The sequence below is a fragment of the Pseudophryne corroboree genome, chromosome 4 (genome assembly GCF_028390025.1).
Source record: "Pseudophryne corroboree isolate aPseCor3 chromosome 4, aPseCor3.hap2, whole genome shotgun sequence".
In the NCBI taxonomy this organism is placed as follows: domain Eukaryota; kingdom Metazoa; phylum Chordata; class Amphibia; order Anura; family Myobatrachidae; genus Pseudophryne; species Pseudophryne corroboree.
The window spans coordinates 876,016,062-876,040,393 of NC_086447.1; the positions used below are offsets into that span (position 1 = coordinate 876,016,062).

Genomic DNA, 24,332 nt, shown 5'->3' on the forward strand with positions numbered 1-24,332 from the left:
CATGTGAACTGCTTTTCACATAAAAGACAATATTTTGATTTCTCTTCATATCGAATAAATCTTTCGTTTTTTGCTAAAGATTTCCGTAGAGAGAAACAAGCTTGAGTTTCATATGAATATGCTGTTCAGCAATAACATATATATATATGACACATAATAACTTCATTAAGTCGTGCAAGTGTCTGTCTATTGCCTATTATTTTATGGTGTCTGTCTACATAGCGAGTAAGGCTATAGTGCAGACTAAAAATAATTTTAAAAATCCTATGTTAACATTGGCAATTCAAATTAAAAGAGCGGTAACATCGGAGTCTCGAAATGACTCCGCCAGCCCTAACAAAAGACAGTCTTCCAAAGGGCCAATTTCCCTTTGGGTACCAGAGTGTTTATTTCACTCGATTCTATGTCAAATTATAACTACGAGTGAGAAGGGTACATTAGACCAGCACTCAGATAGTGCGGGGGGGTTGTTAACAACCATACATAATCGTTTCCAAAAGGACGCGATCCGCCATTGCTAGATGATTTTCTTTCAAACATTATAAAAACCCAGGATACATTTGGGTCACTAGAATCTATGTATCAAACAATGACGATCACTGGTAAAAGAAGCTGCAGAGTATATCTGTAAAGCTTCTGCTAACGCCGGTTATTTTCATTGTCGCTAGTTAAGCGCGACAAGGCCAGAGCTTGTTTGCTCATAAATTTGATATACTTGTAACGGTATTTTATCCCTTTATGATATTCAGCCATTACCGCATACAGTATATTTGTAACGGCGTTTTATCCCTTTATAAGGAACAGTCACGCCTTGTAACGACAGGACGTTACAGTCAGCAAGCCAGTGGTTTGATGACTTCTTTTACAATTGTGGAAGCGCGTATTTACATGTTACATTTGCGAGGTTTCAGGACTTCAACTCATACAGGTCTCAGCTATTTACAGCTTAAAGGACAAAACTGCCTCTGTCGAACGGTTGGCAGGTTGTCATTTAGTCTTTGCAGGTTTATAAACCAGGCAGTAGTACGCCAACAGAGTCAGAGTTACTTATTCCCCTCTGTTTGAGCAAAACCAAACAGCTCCGTTGCAATATCAATCAGCAAGTCATTTACTACAGTTAGAAAATGGATTTTCTGCGGTTAGTATTTGCTTATTGGAGCCACACAATTGCATAATTGCATTTGAATGCGTATTTACCCAGTCCGGTTTGTTCTTCACAGGTTCTAGCGGTTGCAAATCGCCACAACCATTAACCATTTCATGTCTACCATTGCTTATCGCTTTGGGTATTTACCAAAGTGAGGTTGGGATGATAGCTCATCTCACATAAGAACTCTGTCTCAACAAAGTTCCTTTAACTTGCGCTACTAAGGTATACTGCGGTAGCAGATCAAGTTCGAAAACAATCACATCTAATTCCGTCTAAACGATGTCAATGCCTAGGTAAGATGATAAATACGGTAAATCAAAGACTTTTACCTACTACACCAGCAATAACAAATGTACGTCTAGTAATTAGTGCAAAACACGCACACTAGCGGTACATTGGTGTATTCACCTATTAAGAATAAAGTTGTGTTTTCAATTTAGTTCGCCACCCTTCACTCGCGTTTCCCACAGAGGGAAAAGGGTGCATATACTCTGGACGACAGTCGCAGAGGGTCAGGATTTGTAGTTAAAATCAGCAACAAAGATTGCTGTCGATAAAGGTCCTAGAACTCTGTGCATTTTACAATGCAATACATGATTCGCTTTCAGTCTGACCAGGTATATACTCTGGTTTCTCTTCAGAACGAATAAATCTTTCGCCTTTTACTAAAGATTTCTGTGGAGAGGAACAACCATGAGTTTCAGGTAAATGTTTGATGCCTGTCTCACGCTGGCCTTAAGCAGTCAAACAAGGCAACGGCAGTTGCATACACAACAACCAGTGAGAACCAAGAAGCCGCATGGTAATGCGGCATGTGACTCAAATCCTCAATGGCTTAGAACACCATTAGGTGAAAATGTCAAGAGATCATTACGTGAGTGGACATCTGTTAGACAGAGGATCTCACCCGTCAGGATTTGGATCCTGAAAACTGGACATTAAATCCACAGGTGTTTCATATGTGAGTCCACAGAAGGGGGTTACCCTCAAGTATACATGATGGCATCTCGCCACAATTACAAAAGCTCAGTATGTGTACAAAACAGATCACAAGGGCAGTGGCGGTGGAGTCTCTCACATTCATGTGGTCATTCAGCATCGTGTATCTGGCTCCACCAGTTTCCGCTGCTCTCTCCGTTGTCAAAACGGCTCATAAGACAGTTTGTCACAGTCATACTGGTGGTAGCTCATGGGTTTCGGAGAAGTTTGCTTCTCGAATTTTCAAGGAATACTTGCACACGATCTTGGCCCGCTCATAATACGTCCAACCTGTTACATCAGGGAACGTTAGTTTACCCATAGTTACCTATGTACCTATTATCTATGTACCGCAGCTGCGGTTGACGGGGTGAGGGTGCAGACCGCCCTCTTAAGAAATTGAGCATTACAGTATCGGTTATACTAACCATGTTACGAAATAGTAAGCCGTTTAAGGCAGCTCATTTTTACAAAATTTCGTGGGCTTACATAGGTTGTAAACCTCGGAAGTTTCCAACATCATCCTTCAAGTAACCCATATTCTGTTAAACGGGGTGGAATGGAAAACTGCGTTGATCTGCACGAAGAGTGCAGGTATCTGTGTGGTAAACTTATTTTCAAAGACGTTTGCCTCTATTGGCGTCTGTACACATCTTTCTACAAGGTGTCATCAAAGTTCACACTCTATTTATCCCACCTACAGCGCCAGGCGACTTGAAGTTGGGTTCAGATTTCTTACAGTTTTCATATTTTGAACCCTTTCAACAAATGGGAATTAAGTTTCTCACTTTGGAAAACAATTTTCTTATAGCCTTGGCTTCGGCAAGGGTTTTGTTTTCATATTTGGGTGCCTTGTATTCCAAGCCACCGTATTTGAGTTTTCTCATGACAAAGCAGATCTTCGGACGAATCACGCTTTCGTATTCTTCACATCAATATACCAATAGGGGTTCCTGTGTGGACAGCACATTCTAGAATTCTGAATGTGGTACACGCATTACGCGTTTATATATGTCCCGAACGTCAACAGTACGTGATATGAATACGTTGTTTGTTCTCTATGATACTGCCAACTGGGGTTAGCCAGTTTCTTAGCAGACATTATCCAGCTGGGTAATAATAATGACTACAAGTCAGGTTTACTTTAAGGCTAAGTTACAATCGCCTACGTCAGTAATAGCTCATCCCACAGGTTCTGTGGGAATGTCAGACCCAGTGGGTCGTGGAGTGTCTAAAACGCGGCTATATAGCCTTCATGTGCACCATGTTTGTGCACGTTTACACGTTATAAATGGTGGCGCCATCAGCATCTAGCTTTGGGCTGCCTACTGTTACAAGTATCAAATAGCTCTCCCGCCCACGAGGGAAGCTTTGGTACGTCCCAAGAGTACTCCAGTGACCCCTAGTGGATGATAAAGAAAATAGGATTTTGGTACTTACCAGGTAAATCCTTTTCTTTGAATCCATAGGGGGCACTGGACGCCCACCCAGAGCAGTTTTACCGGGGTTGTTTTAAGCTCAAGGGAGCTTAGGGTAACAAGTTTTACTTCATTGATATTAAGCTCAGAGGAGCTTCTGGTAACACATTTTCACCGATTGGTTCAAATTATAAAGTTCTATCGGTTATGGTGTCAACTGTTTAGTTGACAGTAAGGTTATGGGTCAACATTGTGTTGTCCGTTATGTTATAGGTATTCTCCATTGTCAACCTCTCTATATCGTTCCTGTTCGCTCAGTAAAAAACACTGAGGTCGTACACTGAGGTACTCGGGGATATGGAGGGGGGGGAGGGTCCTAAATTTAAATATTCAGTGCCCTTGTTCGGCTACGCCCGTCCATATCCCAAGAGTACTCCAGTGCCCCCTATGGATTCAAAGAAAAGGATTTACCTGGTAAGTACCAAAATCCTATTATCTGTCTTATCTGTTGTATAGTTCTGAGGACGGGGTGCTGTCCCCGAAAGTACTCAACTTCAATACAGATTCGTTTGCTTGTTTACTAATGCCGACTCTGAGTGCCATTTCTTACATGGAACTATGAATTGGATTATGCTGCACCAGGGCATGCTGATTTACAAGTGAGTGCCGGCAATATATGGATTTATGTATATATATATATATATATATATATATATATATATATATACCGTGTTTCCCCGATAATAAGACACTGTCTTATTTATTTTTTTTCAACAAAAAACACCATAGGGCTTATTTTCGGGGTAGGGCTTATTTTAATTAACATTGACAGCAAATTTCACAGCCCCCAGTCCTCCTTTTACAGCCACCATGCCCCCAGTCCTGCTTTTACAGCCCCCAGTCCTCCTTTTACAGCCACCATGCCCCCAGTCCTGCTCCTCACCTACAGCGCTTTCCAGTTCCAGTTTCCAGTTCTTCTTCATGCTTTCCGCCGGCGCCGCTGGTACTCCGCTCCCGCCGTGTACAGAAGCCGCGTGATGTGCGCGGTGACATCATGCGCAGGGCGCAATGCATCCCTGGGACTGGGAGCTGGAGTCTTCAACGGCTGATACAGTACTGTACAGCATCCCTCAAGCAGGGCGGCGGTGAAGGGGGTTAGCGGGGGTGGAGCTGGGGGCATTGAATTTAGTGCACGGACTCGGGTAATGGGAATTTTGATAGGGCTTATTTTCGGGGTAGGGCTTATTTTGGACCAATTTCCAAAAGCAAGGGTAGGGCTTATTTTCGGGGTAGGGCTTATTATCGGGGAAACACGGTATATATATATATTATAGATCCAACAGACGGTAGCACTCACATCTTCATAATAAGCAAATGCTGGGGTGTCCACTCAAATACCAAGGTATTCAAATTTGTAGATAAGAATTCAGAGGGGGCACTCTCCAGACTTTTTAATATACACAACTGTTCATTTATTTGTAGTATACTTTACATGATCAGCATAATGGCAAGATTGTCCTCAAGCGCTTTCGGCCCAGTATGGGCCTTCCTCAGGATGCACTGCACATCAATAACAACTTCCAACAAAGTAGAGCAGAAATCCAGACATCCAGCAGTAACGCTGGTCCTGCCTGACTGGCTCTAAATACCCTCACCACTTGAAAAAGGCGCCAATAGTACTATGATGTCATCACCAAGGGACAGACTGTTTTTCTTACTTAATTACCACATATTGAAAAAACATACAATATTCCAGTAGTCACCAACAGAAGGCACAAGTACCTAGAATCCTATTAGTCAAATGTGAAGCACTGGGGCCGTAGCAGCCCATCTCAAACATACGCCGCGTCCCGGCGCGGAGCACTTCCGGTCCGTGGAACGCAAACGTCACCCGGCCGGAAGTGCCCAGGCGCCACATGGAACGCAAACAGGAAGTCAGGCGCTAATCCTCCTCAACAGAGGATATATCTGAAAAAGACACTTTCAAGTCATCATAACTAGACGGAATGTTATTAAACACACTAGCCTTACACTTCTTACCCATACAGGGCAAGTGTGTAAATGTATCAATCTGCAGGTGGTATCGTGCATGTAAATTGCACAAACGAGGGTAATAGAGCCAGACAGTGCAATAAAAACATTCCCCAACAACCTCCCATCATCCTAATTTAACTAGATCCTCAGCGTGCAATGGCCGAAAGACGACGAACCGCTACATATGAATAGCTCAATTCTAAAACGATATACCACAATTTAATTAAGCTGGTTCAACGTCCCTCCACTGCACTCTAAGGGTCACCAATAAACCTCTAAAAAACACACCAAATATAAATCAAATTATATACAAATAACAACAGACAAACAGAAATATTATAAGGTGCATCGGGCAAGGACAGTATCCTATATATCAAGGGATAATCTATCAACGTAGGAAAACGTTTAACGGGTTTGACTCATTCAGACCATTCGGTGTCACAGAACCCAATCTGTGTATCCACCTTGCTTCTAATTTTCTTAAGAGGAGTGAACGATCACCACTGGGGACAGGGACCCAATCAATAATCCTACACTTCAAAGATGCCACTTGATGTCCTTCATTTAAAAAATGCTGAGCCACCGGTTTGTCAGTACGACCTGTTTGAAGTGATTGATACCATTAAATTCCAATTCGGTACCGTCCCACAGCATGAAATTGTACCGAATTGGAATTTAATGGTATGTTAGAGTACTTGAATAACTTGAATTCCACTGTACGATTTACGGGACATTCTGACATAAAGTCTATAAATTTCTTGGATTTGACCATTTTTCGTAATGGTACCAGTCTGGGTACAACCCTGTTTAGAAAAGAAACAGATCGAAATACGATTTTGCATGCCACAAGCAATCATCCGCCATCCCTGAGATCAAGTCTGCCGATCTCGCAATTCATGCGAGTCTTGAGGAATAATACAGATCCAACTACCGTTGAGAAGCAGATTGTGGAAATGAAGGCTCGTTTTATTCAGAGGGGGTACAGTATGTGCACTATCAATAAATGTCTGGATAAGGCACGGTCAAGAATGGTTGAGGTGAAACCGACCAAAGAGCCGCGGATGATATATGTCACACAGTTTGATGCAAAATCGCCTGCTGTTAGAGCGTCACTAAGGAGGCACTGGCCTATATTGAATTCAGACCCAAAATTCAAAAATACATTTGAACATCCACCTATGTTGGCCTACAGACGTGGGCATAACTTGAAACAATTGCTGATGCACCCAGCTAGACAAATGGCCGGTGTTGAAAATAACTGGCTAAGTAAGACAAGAAAAGGCTGCGTCAAATGTTTAGGTTGTGTGACATTTCGCTCGATGCTGGTCGGTGAGAAGTTTCCACATCCTCTTAGTGGATAACCAATTACTATTCGATGCCGATTGCATTGTCGGATGGACCCTGTTATTTATATGCTTCTATGCCCCTGTGGTCTTCCATACGTGGGGATGACCACCTGTTCATTCAGAGAGCGGATGGCCAACCACCGCAGTTCAATTCATCAAGCACTTCAAACAGGTCGTGCTGACAAACCGGTGGCTCAGCATTTTTTAAATGAAGGACATCAAGTGGCATCTTTGAAGTGTAGGATTATTGATTGGGTCCCTGTCCTCTGTAGAGGGGGTGATCGTTCACTCCTCTTAAGAAAATTAGAAGCAAGGTGGATACACAGATTGGGTTCTGTGACACCGAATGGTCTGTATGAGTCAAACCCGTTAAACGTTTTCCTACGTTGATAGATTATCCCTTGATATATAGGATACTGTCCTTGCCCGATGCACCTTATAATATTTCTGTTTGTCTGTTGTTATTTGTATATAATTTGATTTATATTTGGTGTGTTTTTTAGAGGTTTATTGGTGACCCTTAGAGTGCAGTGGAGGGACGTTGAACCAGCTTAATTAAATTGTGGTATATCGTTTTAGAATTGAGCTATTCATATGTAGCGGTTCGTCGTCTTTCGGCCATTGCACGCTGAGGATCTAGTTAAATTAGGATGATGGGAGGTTGTTGGGGAATGTTTTTATTGCACTGTCTGGCTCTATTACCCTCGTTTGTGCAATTTACATGCACAATACCACCTGCAGATTGATACATTTACACACTTGCCCTGTATGGGTAAGAAGTGTAAGGCTAGTGTGTTTAATGACATTCCGTCTAGTTATGATGACTTGAAAGTGTCTTTTTCAGATATATCCTCTGTTGAGGAGGATTAGCGCCTGACTTCCTGTTTGCGTTCCATGTGGCGCCTGGGCACTTCCGGCCGGGTGACGTTTGCGTTCCACGGACCGGAAGTGCTCCGCGGCGGGTGTTTGAGATGGGCTGCTACGGCCCCAGTGCTTCACATTTGACTAATAGGATTCTAGGTACTTGTGCCTTCTGTTGGTGACTACTGGAATATTGTATGTTTTTTCAATATGTGGTAATTAAGTAAGAAAAACAGTCTGTCCCTTGGTGATGACATCATAGTACTATTGGCGCCTTTTTCAAGTGGTGAGGGTATTTAGAGCCAGTCAGGCAGGACCAGCGTTACTGCTGGATGTCTGGATTTCTGCTCTACTTTGTTGGAAGTTGTTATTGATGTGCAGTGCCTCCTGAGGAAGGCCCATACTGGGCCGAAAGCGCTTGAGGACAATCTTGCCATTATGCTGATCATGTAAAGTATACTACAAATAAATGAACAGTTGTGTATATTAAAAAGTCTGGAGAGTGCCCCCTCTGAATTCTTATCTATATAATATATATATATATATATATATATACACACACACACACACGCTGCTGTCGGCGCCACCCGGAGCATCAAATGAAAACCACAAGAGGCAGGGGGTTAGTTCGACATTTCAAAGTCTTTACTTCGTCATCAGGATCAGATCCTGATGACGAAGTAAAGACTTCGAAACATCGATCTAACCTCCTGCCTCTTGTGATTTTCTTTTGATGCTCCGGGTGGCGCCGACAGCAGCGTGTGTGTGAGACTCCTGGATGGGGGAGCTAAGGCGGGCACCGAGCTTAAGTATATTGTGTGATATTTGGAGTGCTGCTTCACGGAATATATATATATGAGTGTATGTATGTGTATATATAACTTTTCCACGTCTGAGAGCTGAGGCTGCTATACTCTACGCCAAGAAATGACAATATCATATAGATTATGTACTAGAATTATGAATAGCATTTACCATGTCTTTCTTGTTAACCTTTAAAACCTGGGAGTTTTTTTGCCTCGCCCAGTATTATTAGTCTGGTACTGACTGTGTCTCTGTAACACAGACCCATTGCTCAGTACACTGTCAGTTATCTAAGAGCTGCAGATAAAACTATTCAGTTTCTTCATTTGTGCCTTAATGGTCTCCCCTGAGTGCAGCATATGGTGCTACTGTTGTCCTAAGAGGCACTTTATTATCTGCATGTAAACACAGAGAGGCGCAGCCAGCCCCTCTCACAGGCCAAAGCAAACACTCCTGTTATCATGATTCCCTAATGCTGCTGATGGTTTCACTCCACACAGCACCATGTAAAGGATGGACTAATAATAGCCGCACATGGGGGGTAATTCAGACCTGATCGCTCGCTGGCTGTTTTTTACAGTCCTGCGTTCGCCTAGCCTCCGCCCATAGGGGAGTGTATTTTTGCTTTGCAAGTGTGCGAACGCATGTGCAGCTGAGCGGTACAAAAAGATCTTGTGCAGTCTCTGAGTCGCCCAGGACTTATTCAGCCGCTGCAATCACTTCAGCCTGTCTGGGACCGGAATTGACGTCAGACACCCACCCTGCAAACGCTTGGGAACACCTGCGTTTTACCAAACACTCCCAGAAAACGTACAGTTGCCACCCACAAATGCCTTCTTCCTGTCAATCTCCTTGCGAACGCCAGTGCGAATGGATTCTTCGCACAAACCCATCTTTGAGCTGCAATCCGCTTTGTACCTGTGCGACGCGCCTGCGCTTTGCGGTGCATACGCATGGGCACCTCTGACCTGATCGCAGCGCTGCAAAAAACACTAGCGAGTGATCAGGTCTGAATTACCCCCATGGTCAGTAAGGTGGCCTCACTGATCCCAGCTCTGCCTCGTGTATGGGAGCAGTCTCTTTTAGTGAGGTATGTCCATCTCAGGAGCAGTCACATTATTTGGCCATTTGAAATATTGAAACATAGACATGGTGACCCCCAGAGGTCAAGTCTTGTAGAAAAATGCGACAGCGTCCCCTCTTTGTACCACCTCATCCCCTGTATAACTCCCCTTCGCTCATTACCAAGTATATCACTGCACATACAGTATGTGTGATTATTCCATTATAGGTAGGCTCGCCATTATTATACTCCTTTAATCTGGGACACCTATAATGTACACCATTTCTGTGGCTGATTAAAGCCTGGAGAAATGCAGACTTGAATTTAGCCAACCACAGAACCTGTATACATCATACTGTAGGTGTCTCAAATTAAAGGTATGTTTTGTGAAGCCTATCTACAGATGTGTCCCCTTACATTTTTGCTCCGTTCACGACAAATATCTCGTTACACATAACGCATGAGAGCCGTGTAGAGCGTCTTATTTTGCGTCTTAAGGTGGGCACACTAGTAGATATATCTGCAGATCAATTGATCTGCAGATATATCTATGGACGGATCGGGCAGTGTGTTCAGCATACACACTGCCCGATCCGTCGGGGACTGATGTCATGAACTGGGCGGGCGTGTGTACACGCCCGCCCAGTTCAGCTGTCAATCACCGCCGGCCGCCGCAGCATGTGTACGGGCGGTCGGCCGACCGCCCCGTACACACACAGCGACGCGCCAATATATCGGTAGATATATTGGCCGTCGGCTGTGCTGCGCGGCCGACGCGATACGTCTGTGAACGACGGAGTTCACAGACGTATCGGCCGTACACACTGGCCGACGGTCCCGCGATATATCGGCCGTTCAAGAGAACGGCCGATATATCGACCAGTGTGTACGGGCCTTTAGTCTTAAAGTAATGCAATAGGACGCACGACCAGACCCTGCTGATTAACAAAATATGCAGCATACCTATATTCTGTGTGTGAGTGCGACTGTATTTGCATACAAAAGTTCATGACCAAATGTCATTAGAATGAAATTGGTTGGGGGTTTTGTATGCGGGCATCTGAGTGACGTTTAAAGTAATATCACGAAGAACAATAACAATAGCAGCAGTGAAGCTCACCTTTTTACTGTGAAGATTTGAACAAAGCTACAAGAGCTATGCCTAAGCTGGCGTGTGATCAGGGCAGCCATCGGGGGGAGACTGTGGGGACTGGTGTCCTGGGCCCTTTCAGATAAGGGACCCACCCCTTGCTCCTACCCCAAGTACCTGTAGAGCTGCACCCAGTCTGTGACTCAACAGCAGGCTGATGCGCAGGGAGGACTTCCTAAAACAAGCCTAATCTGCGCATCAGCTGTGGCAGGGCATGCTGGAACGTGTAGATTCACAACAGCTGGAGAGCCGGTTGGCCAGGCCTGGCCTAGCAACTGTCCGCACTACAGATCTTCCTCAAAGTACCGGGACTGTCAACAGTTTTCTATAACAGATCCCAACATCTCCTCAGGATGTCCTTGTAATGTGGAGCCACTTAAACGTTATCTGCATTGTGAGCTCTGGCAGCTGTATTGAATAGCGGCTCGGACAGTATAAAATAGAACTCATTGGCCCCCACAGGAAAAAATAAAACATATAATTGCCCATAGAAGAGTGGCCTGTATTTGCCGACATGTTGCTCTGCCACCCGTTGTGTATTGTTCTATTGTAGCTTCCGGCGTAAGAGCTGTTCTGAGCTGTAGTTCATTGTGATCACTGCGGTGCCCGGGTTGGCAACAGTATCAACACAGGTGCAGCAGGATGAATCAGTTCGTACCCAATTGCCTTGAGGGCTGCATCCGACCTGTAGGACAAAGTCATATAGGAAATTGCAGTGCTCCCAGGTGATCTCCTGGCCAGAGGTGTAGCTTCTGGACGTGGCCACCGGTGTGAGCGGATGTGCATGTGTGGACACTGCAACTTACAGCGACACAGCCGTATCTGCTTAGCCACCCAAGAATGCCCGCTGACTTCCACAGACCGGGCATCCGATGCTGTGCTGCGTCTCCGAGCACTAGCGATCCTGATGTGACTCAGACACGTGCGGCCAACTGGGTGGTGCATCAACACTGTGTACGACTCAGAATCAGACCCAGAGTTTTAAAGGAGTCTGTCCATGGTTTGGGTTTAGTTCCATGTTCACTTTCTGTCCTTAGAAAGAGTTTAGAGTTTACATAGGGGTAATAAGATTCTGCTTAGCAATAACAGCAACTTCTAGGTCACAACTGGATGATGCGATTCAGTTTTCTGGCTGAGTTAATGCATATGTTGCGATGCCTTGCACAGGAGCCGGGACGTGTGACACCTATTAGTTAATACTTCTTTAGTATTGTGTATTTTTCTGGCCCATTACTCTGATCTGTCTGACTCAGCACATCTCCTGTTATTACAGTACATTCATCACATTGCTGCCTACACCTCTATAGAGCAATACCCAACCAACACATATACAGGACAGTCATCACATCGCTGCCTACACCTCTATAGAGCAATACCCAACCAACACATATACAGGACAGTCATCACAGCGCTGCTTACACCTCCATAGAGCAATACCCAACCAACACATATACAGGGCATTCATCACAGCGCTAGCCTACACCTCCATAGAGCAATACCCAACCAACACATATACAGGGCATTCATCACAGCGCTGCCTGCACCTCCATAGAGCAATACCCAACCAACACATATACAGGACAGTCATCACAGCGCTGCTTACGCCTCCATAGAGCAATACCCAACCAACACATATACAGGACAGTCATCACAGCGCTGCTTACGCCTCCATAGAGCAATATCCAACCAACACATATACAGGGCATTCATCACATCGCTGCCTACACCTCTATAGAGCAATACCCAACCAACACATATACAGGACATTCATCACAGCGCTGCCTACACCTCCATAGAGCAATACCCAACCAACACATATACAGGACAGTCATCACAGCGCTGCTTACGCCTCCATAGAGCAATACCCAACCAACACATATACAGGGCATTCATCACATCGCTGCCTACACCTCTATAGAGCAATACCCAACCAACACATATACAGGACAGTCATCACAGCGCTGCTTACGCCTCCATAGAGCAATACCCAACCAACACATATACAGGGCATTCATCACAGCACTGCTTACGCCTCCATAGAGCAATACCCAACCAACACATATACAGGACATTCATCACAGCGCTGCCTGCACCTCCATAGAGCAATACCCAACCAACACATATACAGGACAGTCATCACAGCGCTGCTTACACCTCCATAGAGCAATACCCAACCAACACATATACAGGACATTCATCACAGCGCTGCCTGCACCTCCATAGAGCAATACCCAACCAACACATATACAGGACATTCATCACAGCGCTGCCTGCACCTCCATAGAGCAATACCCAACCAACACATATACAGGACATTCATCACAGCGCTGCCTGCACCTCCATAGAGCAATACCCAACCAACACATATACAGGACATTCATCACAGCGCTGCCTGCACCTCCATAGAGCAATACCCAACCAACACATATACAGGACATTCATCACAGCGCTGCCTGCACCTCCATAGAGCAATACCCAACCAACACATATACAGGACAGTCATCACAGCGCTGCTTACACCTCCATAGACCAATACCCAACCAACACATATACAGGACATTCATCACAGCGCTGCTTACACCTCCATAGAGCAATACCCAACCAACACATATACCGGACATTCATCACAGCGCTGCTTACACCTCCATAGAGCAATACCCAACCAACACATATACAGGGCATTCATCACAGCGCTGCCTGCACCTCCATAGAGCAATACCCAACCAACACATATACAGGACATTCATCACAGCGCTGCCTGCACCTCCATAGAGCAATACCCAACCAACACATATACAGGACATTCATCACCACGCTGCCTGCACCTCCATAGAGCAATACCCAACCAACACATATACAGGGCATTCATCACAGCGCTGCCTGCACCTCCATAGAGCAATACCCAACCAACACATATACAGGACATTCATCACAGCGCTGCCTGCACCTCCATAGAGCAATACCCAACCAACACATATACAGGACATTCATCACAGCGCTGTCTGCACCTCCATAGAGCAATACCCAACCAACACATATACAGGACAGTCATCACAGCGCTGCCTGCACCTCCATAGAGCAATACCCAACCAACACATATACAGGACAGTCATCACAGCGCTGCCTGCACCTCCATAGAGCAATACCCAACCAACACATATACAGGACATTCATCACAGCGCTGCCTGCACCTCCATAGAGCAATACCCAACCAACACATATACAGGGCATTCATCACAGCGCTGCCTGCACTTCCATAGAGCAATACCCAACCAACACATATACAGGACAGTCATCACAGCGCTGCTTACACCTCCATAGAGCAATACCCAACCAACACATATACCGGACATTCATCACAGTGCTGCTTACACCTCCATAGAGCAATACCCAACCAACACATATACAGGGCATTCATCACAGCGCTGCTTACGCCTCCATAGAGCAATACCCAACCAACACATATACAGGACATTCATCACAGCGCTGCCTGCACCTCCATAGAGCAATACCCAATTAACACATATACAGGGCATTCATCACAGCGCTGCCTGCACCTTCATAGAGCAATACCCAACCAACACATATACAGGGCATTCATCACAGTGCTGCCTACACCTCCACAGAGCAAAACCCAACCAACACATATACAGGGCATTCATCACAGTGCTGCCTACACCTCCATAGAGCAATACCCAACCAACACATATACAGGGTATTCATCACAGTGCTGCCTGCACCTCCATAGAGCCATACCCAACCAACACATATACAGTGCATCCATGACAGTGCTGCTTACGCCTACATAGAGCAATACCCAATCAATACATATACAGGGCATTCATCACAGCGCTGCCTACACCTCCATAGAGCAATATCCAATCAATACATATACAGGGCATTTATCACAGCGTTGCCTGCACCTCCATAGAGCAATACCCAATCAATACATATACAGGGCATTCATACAGCGCTGCCTACACCTCCATAGAGCAATACCCAACCAACACATATACAGGGCATTCATACAGCGCTGCCTACACCTCCACATAGAGCAATACCCAACCAACACATATACAGGGCATTCATACAGCGCTGCCTACACCTCCACATAGAGCAATACCCAACCAACACATATACAGGGTATTCATCACAGCGCTGCCTACACCTCCATAGAGCAATATCCAATCAATACATATACAGGGCATTCATACAGCGCTGCCTACACCTCCATAGAGCAATACCCAACCAACACATATACAGGGCATTCATACAGCGCTGCCTACACCTCCACATAGAGCAATACCCAACCAACACATATACAGGGTATTCATCACAGCGCTGCCTGCACCTCCATAGAGCAATACCCAACCAACACATATACCGGACATTCATCACAGCGCTGCCTACACCTCCATAGAGCAATGCCCAACCAACACATATACAGGGTATTCATCACAGCGCTGCCTGCACCTCCATAGAGCAATACCCAACCAACACATATACCGGACATTCATCACAGCGCTGCTTACACCTCCATAGAGCAATGCCCAACCAACACATATACAGGGCAGTCATCACAGCGCTGCCTACACCTCGATAGAACAATACCCAACCAATAAATATACAGGGCATTCATCACAGCGCTGCCTACACCTCCATAGAGCAATATCCAATCAATACATATACAGGGCATTCATACAGCGCTGCCTACACCTCCATAGAGCAATACCCAACCAACACATATACAGGGCATTCATACAGCGCTGCCTACACCTCCACATAGAGCAATACCCAACCAACACATATACAGGGTATTCATCACAGCGCTGCCTGCACCTCCATAGAGCAATACCCAACCAACACATATACCGGACATTCATCACAGTGCTGCCTACACCTCCATAGAGCAATGCCCAACCAACACATATACAGGGTATTCATCACAGCGCTGCCTGCACCTCCATAGAGCAATACCCAACCAACACATATACCGGACATTCATCACAGCGCTGCTTACACCTCCATAGAGCAATGCCCAACCAACACATATACAGGGCAGTCATCACAGCGCTGCCTACACCTCGATAGAACAATACCCAACCAATACATATACAGGGCAGTCATCACAGCGCTACTTACACCTCCATAGAGCAATACCCAACCAACACATATACAGGGCAGTCATCACAGCGCTGCCTACACCTCGATAGAGCAATACCCAACCAACACATATACAGGGCAGTCATCACAGCGCTGCTTACACCTACATAGGGCAATACCCAACCAACACATATACAGGACATTCATCACAGTGCTGCCTGCACCTCCATAGAGCCATACCCAACCAACACATATACAGGGCATTTATCACAGCGTTGCCTGCACCTCCATAGAGCAATACCCAAACAACACATATACACGGCATTCATCGCTGCCTACACCTCCATAGAGCAATACCCAACCAACACATATACAGGGTATTCATCACAGCGCTGCCTGCACCTCCATAGAGCAATACCCAACCAACACATATACAGGACATTCATCACAGCGCTGCCTGCACCTCCATAGAGCAATACCCAACCAACACATATACAGGGTATTCATCACAGCGCTGCCTACACCTCCATAGAGCAATACCCAACCAACACATATACAGGGCATTCATCACAGCGCTGCTTACGCCTCCATAGAGCAATACCCAACCAACACATATACAGGACATTCATCACAGCGCTGCCTGCACCTCCATAGAGCAATACCCAACCAACACATATACAGGACATTCATCACAGCGCTGCCTGCACCTCCATAGAGCAATACCCAACCAACACATATACAGGGCATTCATCACAGCGCTGCCTGCACTTCCATAGAGCAATACCCAACCAACACATATACAGGACAGTCATCACAGCGCTGCTTACACCTCCATAGAGCAATACCCAACCAACACATATACAGGACATTCATCACAGCGCTGCCTGCACTTCCATAGAGCAATACCCAACCAACACATATACAGGACAGTCATCACAGCGCTGCTTACACCTCCATAGAGCAATACCCAACCAACACATATACCGGACATTCATCACAGCGCTGCTTACACCTCCATAGAGCAATACCCAACCAACACATATACCAGACATTCATCACAGTGCTGCTTACACCTCCATAGAGCAATACCCAACCAACACATATACAGGGCATTCATCACAGCGCTGCTTACGCCTCCATAGAGCAATACCCAACCAACACATATACAGGACATTCATCACAGCGCTGCCTGCACCTCCATAGAGCAATACCCAATTAACACATATACAGGGCATTCATCACAGCGCTGCCTGCACCTTCATAGAGCAATACCCAACCAACACATATACAGGGCATTCATCACAGTGCTGCCTACACCTCCACAGAGCAAAACCCAACCAACACATATACAGGGCATTCATCACAGTGCTGCCTACACCTCCATAGAGCAATACCCAACCAACACATATACAGGGTATTCATCACAGTGCTGCCTGCACCTCCATAGAGCCATACCCAACCAACACATATACAGTGCATCCATGACAGTGCTGCTTACGCCTACATAGAGCAATACCCAATCAATACATATACAGGGCATTCATCACAGCGCTGCCTACACCTCCATAGAGCAATATCCAATCAATACATATACAGGGCATTCATACAGCGCTGCCTACACCTCCATAGAGCAATACCCAACCAACACATATACAGGGCATTCATACAGCGCTGCCTACACCTCCACATAGAGCAATACCCAACCAACACATATACAGGGTATTCATCACAGCGCTGCCTGCACCTCCATAGAGCAATACCCAACCAACACATATACCGGACATTCATCACAGCGCTGCCTACACCTCCATAGAGCAATGCCCAACCAACACATATACAGGGTATTCATCACAGCGCTGCCTGCACCTCCATAGAGCAATACCCAACCAACACATATACCGGACATTCATCACAGCGCTGCTTACACCTCCATAGAGCAATGCCCAACCAACACATATACAGGGCAGTCATCACAGCGCTGCCTACACCTCGATAGAACAATACCCAACCAATACATATACAGGGCATTCATCACAGCGCTGCCTACACCTCCATAGAGCAATATCCAATCAATACATATACAGGGCATTCATACAGCGCTGCCTACACCTCCATAGAGCAATACCCAACCAACACATATACAGGGCATTCATACAGCGCTGCCTACACCTCCACATAGAGCAATACCCAACCAACACATATACAGGGTATTCATCACAGCGCTGCCTGCACCTCCATAGAGCAATACCCAACCAACACATATACCGGACATTCATCACAGTGCTGCCTACACCTCCATAGAGCAATGCCCAACCAACACATATACAGGGTATTCATCACAGCGCTGCCTGCACCTCCATAGAGCAATACCCAACCAACACATATACCGGACATTCATCACAGCGCTGCTTACACCTCCATAGAGCAATGCCCAACCAACACATATACAGGGCAGTCATCACAGCGCTGCCTACACCTCGATAGAACAATACCCAACCAATACATATACAGGGCAGTCATCACAGCGCTACTTACACCTCCATAGAGCAATACCCAACCAACACATATACAGGGCAGTAATCACAGCGCTGCCTACACCTCGATAGAGCAATACCCAACCAACACATATACAGGGCAGTCATCACAGCGCTGCTTACACCTACATAGGGCAATACCCAACCAACACATATACAGGACATTCATCACAGTGCTGCCTGCACCTCCATAGAGCCATACCCAACCAACACATATACAGGGCAGTCATCACAGCGCTGCTTACACCTACATAGGACAATACCCAACCAATACATATACAGGGCATTCATCACAGCGCTGCCTACACCTCCATAGAGCAATATCCAATCAATACATATACAGGGCATTCATACAGCGCTGCCTACACCTCCATAGAGCAATACCCAACCAACACATATACAGGGCATTCATACAGCGCTGCCTACACCTCCACATAGAGCAATACCCAACCAACACATATACAGGGTATTCATCACAGCGCTGCCTGCACCTCCATAGAGCAATACCCAACCAACACATATACCGGACATTCATCACAGTGCTGCCTACACCTCCATAGAGCAATGCCCAACCAACACATATACAGGGTATTCATCACAGCGCTGCCTGCACCTCCATAGAGCAATACCCAACCAACACATATACCGGACATTCATCACAGCGCTGCTTACACCTCCATAGAGCAATGCCCAACCAACACATATACAGGGCAGTCATCACAGCGCTGCCTACACCTCGATAGAACAATACCCAACCAATACATATACAGGGCAGTCATCACAGCGCTACTTACACCTCCATAGAGCAATACCCAACCAACACATATACAGGGCAGTCATCACAGCGCTGCCTACACCTCGATAGAGCAATACCCAACCAACACATATACAGGGCAGTCATCACAGCGCTGCTTACACCTACATAGGGCAATACCCAACCAACACATATACAGGACATTCATCACAGTGCTGCCTGCACCTCCATAGAGCCATACCCAACCAACACATATACAGGGCATTTATCACAGCGTTGCCTGCACCTCCATAGAGCAATACCCAAACAACACATATACACGGCATTCATCGCTGCCTACACCTCCATAGAGCAATACCCAACCAACACATATACAGGGTATTCATCACAGCGCTGCCTGCACCTCCATAGAGCAATACCCAACCAACACATATACAGGACATTCATCACAGCGCTGCCTGCACCTCCATAGAGCAATACCCAACCAACACATATACAGGGTATTCATCACAGCGCTGCCTACACCTCCATAGAGCAATACCCAACCAACACATATACAGGGCATTCATCACAGCGCTGCTTACGCCTCCATAGAGCAATACCCAACCAACACATATACAGGACATTCATCACAGCGCTGCCTGCACCTCCATAGAGCAATACCCAACCAACACATATACAGGACATTCATCACAGCGCTGCCTGCACCTCCATAGAGCAATACCCAACCAACACATATACAGGGCATTCATCACAGCGCTGCCTGCACTTCCATAGAGCAATACCCAACCAACACATATACAGGACAGTCATCACAGCGCTGCTTACACCTCCATAGAGCAATACCCAACCAACACATATACAGGACATTCATCACAGCGCTGCCTGCACTTCCATAGAGCAATACCCAACCAACACATATACAGGACAGTCATCACAGCGCTGCTTACACCTCCATAGAGCAATACCCAACCAACACATATACCGGACATTCATCACAGCGCTGCTTACACCTCCATAGAGCAATACCCAACCAACACATATACCAGACATTCATCACAGTGCTGCTTACACCTCCATAGAGCAATACCCAACCAACACATATACAGGGCATTCATCACAGCGCTGCTTACGCCTCCATAGAGCAATACCCAACCAACACATATACAGGACATTCATCACAGCGCTGCCTGCACCTCCATAGAGCAATACCCAATTAACACATATACAGGGCATTCATCACAGCGCTGCCTGCACCTTCATAGAGCAATACCCAACCAACACATATACAGGGCATTCATCACAGTGCTGCCTACACCTCCACAGAGCAAAACCCAACCAACACATATACAGGGCATTCATCACAGTGCTGCCTACACCTCCATAGAGCAATACCCAACCAACACATATACAGGGTATTCATCACAGTGCTGCCTGCACCTCCATAGAGCCATACCCAACCAACACATATACAGTGCATCCATGACAGTGCTGCTTACGCCTACATAGAGCAATACCCAATCAATACATATACAGGGCATTCATCACAGCGCTGCCTACACCTCCATAGAGCAATATCCAATCAATACATATACAGGGCATTCATACAGCGCTGCCTACACCTCCATAGAGCAATACCCAACCAACACATATACAGGGCATTCATACAGTGCTGCCTACACCTCCATAGAGCAATGCCCAACCAACACATATACAGGGTATTCATCACAGCGCTGCCTGCACCTCCATAGAGCAATACCCAACCAACACATATACCGGACATTCATCACAGCGCTGCTTACACCTCCATAGAGCAATGCCCAACCAACACATATACAGGGCAGTCATCACAGCGCTGCCTACACCTCGATAGAACAATACCCAACCAATACATATACAGGGCAGTCATCACAGCGCTACTTACACCTCCATAGAGCAATACCCAACCAACACATATACAGGGCAGTCATCACAGCGCTGCCTACACCTCGATAGAGCAATACCCAACCAACACATATACAGGGCAGTCATCACAGCGCTGCTTACACCTACATAGGGCAATACCCAACCAACACATATACAGGACATTCATCAAAGTGCTGCCTGCACCTCCATAGAGCCATACCCAACCAACACATATACAGGGCATTTATCACAGCGCTGCCTACACCTCCATAGAGCAATACCCAACCAACACATATACAGGGCATTTATCACAGCGTTGCCTGCACCTCCATAGAGCAATACCCAAACAACACATATACACGGCATTCATCGCTGCCTACACCTCCATAGAGCAATACCCAACCAACACATATACAGGGTATTCATCACAGCGCTGCCTGCACCTCCATAGAGCAATACCCAACCAACACATATACAGGACATTCATCACAGCGCTGCCTGCACCTCCATAGAGCAATACCCAACCAACACATATACAGGGTATTCATCACAGCGCTGCCTACACCTCCATAGAGCAATACCCAACCAACACATATACAGGGCATTCATCACAGCGCTGCTTACGCCTCCATAGAGCAATACCCAACCAACACATATACAGGACATTCATCACAGCGCTGCCTGCACCTCCATAGAGCAATACCCAACCAACACATATACAGGACATTCATCACAGCGCTGCCTGCACCTCCATAGAGCAATACCCAACCAACACATATACAGGGCATTCATCACAGCGCTGCCTGCACTTCCATAGAGCAATACCCAACCAACACATATACAGGACAGTCATCACAGCGCTGCTTACACCTCCATAGAGCAATACCCAACCAACACATATACAGGACATTCATCACAGCGCTGCCTGCACTTCCATAGAGCAATACCCAACCAACACATATACAGGACAGTCATCACAGCGCTGCTTACACCTCCATAGAGCAATACCCAACCAACACATATACCGGACATTCATCACAGCGCTGCTTACACCTCCATAGAGCAATACCCAACCAACACATATACCAGACATTCATCACAGTGCTGCTTACACCTCCATAGAGCAATACCCAACCAACACATATACAGGGCATTCATCACAGCGCTGCTTACGCCTCCATAGAGCAATACCCAACCAACACATATACAGGACATTCATCACAGCGCTGCCTGCACCTCCATAGAGCAATACCCAATTAACACATATACAGGGCATTCATCACAGCGCTGCCTGCACCTTCATAGAGCAATACCCAACCAACACATATACAGGGCATTCATCACAGTGCTGCCTACACCTCCACAGAGCAAAACCCAACCAACACATATACAGGGCATTCATCACAGTGCTGCCTACACCTCCATAGAGCAATACCCAACCAACACATATACAGGGTATTCATCACAGTGCTGCCTGCACCTCCATAGAGCCATACCCAACCAACACATATACAGTGCATCCATGACAGTGCTGCTTACGCCTACATAGAGCAATACCCAATCAATACATATACAGGGCATTCATCACAGCGCTGCCTACACCTCCATAGAGCAATATCCAATCAATACATATACAGGGCATTCATACAGCGCTGCCTACACCTCCATAGAGCAATACCCAACCAACACATATACAGGGCATTCATACAGCGCTGCCTACACCTCCACATAGAGCAATACCCAACCAACACATATACAGGGTATTCATCACAGCGCTGCCTGCACCTCCATAGAGCAATACCCAACCAACACATATACCGGACATTCATCACAGCGCTGCCTACACCTCCATAGAGCAATGCCCAACCAACACATATACAGGGTATTCATCACAGCGCTGCCTGCACCTCCATAGAGCAATACCCAACCAACACATATACCGGACTTTCATCACAGCGCTGCTTACACCTCCATAGAGCAATGCCCAACCAACACATATACATGGCAGTCATCACAGCGCTGCCTACACCTCGATAGAACAATACCCAACCAATACATATACAGGGCATTCATCACAGCGCTGCCTACACCTCCATAGAGCAATATCCAATCAATACATATACAGGGCATTCATACAGCGCTGCCTACACCTCCATAGAGCAATACCCAACCAACACATATACAGGGCATTCATACAGCGCTGCCTACACCTCCACATAGAGCAATACCCAACCAACACATATACAGGGTATTCATCACAGCGCTGCCTGCACCTCCATAGAGCAATACCCAACCAACACATATACCGGACATTCATCACAGTGCTGCCTACACCTCCATAGAGCAATGCCCAACCAACACATATACAGGGTATTCATCACAGCGCTGCCTGCACCTCCATAGAGCAATACCCAACCAACACATATACCGGACATTCATCACAGCGCTGCTTACACCTCCATAGAGCAATGCCCAACCAACACATATACAGGGCAGTCATCACAGCGCTGCCTACACCTCGATAGAACAATACCCAACCAATACATATACAGGGCAGTCATCACAGCGCTACTTACACCTCCATAGAGCAATACCCAACCAACACATATACAGGGCAGTCATCACAGCGCTGCCTACACCTCGATAGAGCAATACCCAACCAACACATATACAGGGCAGTCATCACAGCGCTGCTTACACCTACATAGGGCAATACCCAACCAACACATATACAGGACATTCATCACAGTGCTGCCTGCACCTCCATAGAGCCATACCCAACCAACACATATACAGGGCATTTATCACAGCGTTGCCTGCACCTCCATAGAGCAATACCCAAACAACACATATACACGGCATTCATCGCCGCCTACACCTCCATAGAGCAATACCCAACCAACACATATACAGGGTATTCATCACAGCGCTGCCTGCACCTCCATAGAGCAATACCCAACCAACACATATACAGGGTATTCATCACAGCGCTGCTTACGCCTCCATAGAGCAATACCCAACCAACACATATACAGGACATTCATCACAGCGCTGCCTGCACCTCCATAGAGCAATACCCAACCAACACATATACAGGGCATTCATCACAGCGCTGCCTGCACCTTCATAGAGCAATACCCAACCAACACATATACAGGGCATTCATCACAGTGCTGCCTACACCTCCACAGAGCAATACCCAACCAACACATATACAGGGCATTCATCACAG

General features: G+C 46.2%; 1 protein-coding gene, 1 non-coding gene and 1 pseudogene across 3 annotated transcripts in view; all 3 read left to right on the forward strand.

Annotated features, from left to right (window-relative positions):
• The window catches only part of KIF6 (kinesin family member 6), an 873,149-nt gene that overhangs the window by 786,362 nt on the left and 62,455 nt on the right, over nucleotides 1–24,332 (forward strand). The gene's annotated exons all lie outside the window — the stretch shown is intronic.
• Nucleotides 30–137, forward strand: LOC134913558 (U5 spliceosomal RNA; annotated as a pseudogene).
• Nucleotides 1,772–1,886, forward strand: LOC134913462 (U5 spliceosomal RNA). The gene has a single exon (XR_010177219.1). It is a non-coding gene; the product is annotated as a U5 spliceosomal RNA (small nuclear RNA).